Source organism: Sus scrofa, chromosome 13, assembly GCF_054392235.1.
Source record: "Sus scrofa isolate SSC_HxYL_T2T_F1_AM1 chromosome 13, Sscrofa_HxYL_maternal_Yorkshire_Landrace_v2.0, whole genome shotgun sequence".
Classification (NCBI taxonomy): Eukaryota; Metazoa; Chordata; class Mammalia; order Artiodactyla; family Suidae; genus Sus; species Sus scrofa.
Window position 1 is genome coordinate 210837367 of NC_139395.1, and position 4670 is coordinate 210842036.

Genomic DNA, 4670 nt, shown 5'->3' on the forward strand with positions numbered 1-4670 from the left:
TCTCTTGCATTTGTTCCAGACTGGAGACCATACTTGAGAACCCACTGTCTTAGTGGGTTGATGAATCAGCACCCAGTTGAGGAACTGAAATTGGACCAGCTGGGTGTTCTGAGGCTAATTGGGAAGCAGACATTGAACCAACTCAGCTTTCCAATAACTCTTTCCCTTTTATGAACGTATTTTAGTACTTTTGTACTTAAATATGTGTATTGGCTGGGGATGCATTCAGTTGCATGTAACAGATTAATTTTTCTCATGCAATAAGACGTCCAAGGGTAGGTGGTTCCTGGCATGACTTCAGGCACTCAAAGACTTCAGGGCTGGCAGCTTGGCAGTTCCTTTTGCCTTTCACTCACAATCTCAAGATGGCTTCACAACTGCAAATATCACATCTACATTCATAACAGCAAAGGGTGGGAGGGGCACCTCAGAGCTTATATCAAGGAGACAGAAGCTTTTCTAGAAGCCCATGGAAGGCTTCTTTTATATTTTGTCAGCTAGAATGGCGTCCCATGGCTCTCTGTGGTTGCAAGAGTTCTGGGGAATTTAGGGAGCAGGATTGCCAAGACTGGCTTCAACCAATCCTGATCGATGGCACGGAGCTGGGTACATACCTTCCTAACAAAACCCAGGTTCCATGGGCAAGGAATACAAAAGAGTAGGAAACATATCAGCAGAGTGTATACTAGTATATACATACACATATTTGTAGGGTTTTTTTTTTTTCTTTTGTTATTGCCTATATGAATTTCCTGGGCCGGGTCAGGGATCATCTCTGAGCCACAGCTGTGACCTACACAGCAGACGTGGCAATGCCGGATCCTTTAACCCACTGTGCTGGGTCAGGGGTTGGACCTGCATCCTGGGGCTGCAGAGACACTGCTGATACCACTGGGCCACCATGGAACGCCACCCCATGGTATCCTTAACCAAGTGAGTGAGGCCAGGGATTGAACCCACATCCTTATGGACACTATGTTGGGTTCTTTTTTTTTTTTTTTTTTTGTCTTTTTGCCATTTCTTGGGCTGCTCCTGCGGCATATGGAGGTTTCCAGGCTAGGGGTCTAATCAGAGCTGTAGCCACCGCCTACACCAGAGCCACAGCAATGCGGGATCTGAGCCGCGTCTGCAACCTACACCACAGCTCATGGCAACACCAGATCCTTAACCCACTGAGCAAGGCTAGGGATCGAACCCGCAACCTCATGGTTCCTAGTCGGATTCATTAACCACTGAGTCACGACAGGAACTCTATGTTGGGTTCTTATCTCAGTGAGCCACAATGGGAATTCCTGTAGTGTTTGTTTGATTGTTTGTTTGTTTGTTTTTACTATTTCGTTAATGTGCTCACTTAGGCAGCACATATACTAAAAAAATTAAAAATAAAAATAAAAATTGGAAGGTTACAGAGATTAGCATGGCCCCTGCTCAAGGATGCCACGCAAATTTGTGAAGTGTTCTATATTTAAATATTTCCTTAACACTTTCTACCTTGTGTGGGTTTGTTTTCATCCCTGATGTTCTAATACCAGAAGTCACCTCATCTTCTCTATTTCTCTGTTGGGCCTACATAGTGGTTTGACACATTGTGAATACACGATAGATAAGGGGTGATTCCGCCAGCAGAAAAGCTTGGAAAATTGCCCTCATTACCCACAAGAGTGGGTTGGAAGGGACTGTTCCTCTTTTCTTGATGAAAGTCTGATAAGGTTGGTGTAGAGGAGGCAGGATGTGGCAAATTCAAGCACAGTTATAGGCGATGGGTCTTTTTTTTTTTTTTCTTTTTTGTCTTTGTGCCCTTTCTTGGGCTGCTCCCGTGGCACATGGAAGTTCCCAGGCTAGGGGTCTAATGGGAGCTGTAGCCACCGTCCTATGCCAGAGCCACAGCAATGCGGAATCCAAGCCGCGTCTGCGACCTACACCACAGCTCACGGCAATGCCGGATCCTCAACCCACTAAGCAAGGCCAGGGATCGAACCCACAACCTCATGGTTCCTAGTCCGATTCTTTAACCACTGAGCCACAACAGGAACTCCTAGGCTCTGGGTCTTTAGGACTCTGAGTTCACACTGTCCATGATGTGCTTCCTAATTATATTGTTTAAGTGTTAAAAAAAAATCTTTCTTTTCTTGTCCTTCAGGGAAAAAGCAGTGTTTCAAAAAAGCATCTCATCAATGATTCCGTCGAAGAAATATCTTAATGAGATGACAAATAGGAAAAAATTCCCAACACCATATTGGGGTAGATTTCAAGAGTTTTAATTTCGATTTCTAAATCTGAATTTAAATGAAAAAGGCTCAAGACTTGAAAGTCAAAAAATATTCCATATTTGACATTAAAGTCAATGAATGGATCCCATCCGCTGAATGTAGCTAGTAAAAAGTGCTAATTTATGGCTAAGTAATTAAACTGGGAGACAGATGGAGAATCAAATGAGTTTTCCTCACATCCAGATTTGCATACTGTTTCTGATGGTGCACATGCTCTCGGCTCTACATGGTGCCCTCCAGGATCGGAAGAACGGGGAGCGTGTCACCAAAGAAGGAAAAGGGACGTAGATAAAACACAGAGCTCGGTCGGATATCCCCTCCTGGTGTTCAGCCACTCATCTCTTTTGCTTCCATTTCATGATGGGAAGAACAGGCAGCTGTGGCATCATGAAATGCTCTCTCTTTTCTGCTGTGTCATGGAACAGCCACTGTTTTGGAATCAGAAGACCGGCTTCTTCCAGCTTGCTTAGTAACTAGGAATGTGACATCGGGCAACTCTCTTTTCTAGTCCTTAGTTGCCTTGTTAGACATTAGAGCTTACTGTGGACTAGATTATCTCTAGAGAGTAGAGCACGGTAGGGAAAGCAAGGACTTAATAAAAGCAGATATATAGTTGATTTATAATGTGTTAGTTTCTGCTGTACAGCCAAGTGATTCAGTTATACCTTTGCATACATTCTTTTCTTTCTTTCTTTCTCTTCTTTCTCTTCTTTCTTTCTTTCTCTCTTTCTTTCTCTCTTTCTTTCTCTCTTTCTCTCTTTCTTTCTCTCTCTCTCTCTCTTTCTTTCTTTCTTTCTTTCTTTCTTTCTTTCTTTCTTTCTTTTTTGCTCTAGGGCCATACCCATGGCATATGGAGGTTCCCAGACTAGGGGTCCAATCAGAGCTACAACTGCCCGCCTACCCCACAGACACAGCAACATGGGATCCGAGCCATGTCTGCCATTTACCCCACAGCTCACGGCAACGCCAGATCCTTAACCCACTGAGCGAGGCCAGGGATCGAACCCGATACCTCATGGTTCCTAGTCGGATTCGTTTCCGCTGCGCCACGACGGGAACTCCTACATCCTTTTCCATTATCATTTTGTCACAGGATGTTGAATATAGTTCCCTGTGAAAGACCTCATGGATTATCCATTCTCTGTATGATAGTTTACATCTGGTAATCCCTACCTCCCAAGCCATCCCTCTCCCACCCCCTTCCCCATGGCAACCACGAGTCTGTCCTCTATGTCTGTCTGTCTCTGTGTCCGTGGGTCTGTTTTGTAGATAGATTGATTTGTGTCGTATTTTAGGTTCCACTTATAAGTGATATCATGTTGCTTTTGTCTGACTTACTTCACTCATGTTGCTGCAAGTAGCATTATTTTATACCTTTTATAATAGCTGAGTAGTATTCTACTATATCTATATCTATCTATATATATATCTCACATCTTCTTTATTCATTCATCTGTCCATGGACATTTAGGTTGTTTCCATGTCTTGGCTGTTGTGAATGGTACTTCTGTGAACATAGGGGTGCATGTATCTTTTCAAATTATAGTTTTTCCTGGATATATGAGTAGGGGGTCTTCTTTTGATCTTGTATCAACCACATACCAGCTGAGGAATCTTGGACAAGTTACTTTCAACCCTATGTGCTACCGTTTCTTTCTTTCTTTATCCTTTCCTTTCTTTTTTTTTTTTTTATGGCCACACCTGCAGCATATGGAAGTTCCCGGGGCAGGGATTGAATCTGAGCCCCAGCTGTGACCTACACCGGACCCTGAACCCACTACTCCAGGTTTTGATCAAATCTGTGCCTCTGCAGTGACCCGAGCAGCTGCAGTCAGATTCTTAACCCACTGTGCCACAGCAGGAACTCCAAAAACTTATAACGTATAAAATAGATGATTAATGAGAACCTACCGTATAGCACAGGAAAATCTACTCAATAGTTTGTAATAACCTATATGGGAAAAAAAGAATGGATATACTTATATGCATGACTGATTCACTTTGCTGTACACTTGAAGCTAATATAACATTGTAAATTAAAAAAAATAAGGAGTCCCCACAGAGGAGCAGTCACTTAAGAATGCAACTGCAGTGGCTTGGGTTGCTGTGGAGGTGTAGATCTGACCCCTGGCCCAGAGCAGTGGGTTAAAGGAACTGGTGTTGCCACAGCTGCTGTGTAGGTCAGCTGTGGCTTGGATTCTGTCTTTGGCCTGGGAACTTCCATATGCTGCTGGTGTGGTCATAAAAAAAGAAAAACATCCTTAAAGGAATCATGGCGAAAAAAACCAAAAAACCCCTCTAGTATCAGAGTTCCCATGTGGTGAAGTGGGTTAAGGATTCAGTGTTGTCACTGCAGTGGCTCAGGTTCGATCCCTGGCCTGAACATCTGCATGCTGAGTG

The 4670-nt window shown here is 43.6% G+C and overlaps 1 pseudogene; it reads left to right on the top strand.

The window, feature by feature from the left end:
• The first annotated feature begins 1375 nt into the window (after nucleotides 1–1375).
• Nucleotides 1376–1469, top strand: LOC146397871 (U6 spliceosomal RNA; annotated as a pseudogene).
• Nucleotides 1470–4670: the final 3201 nt, after the last annotated feature.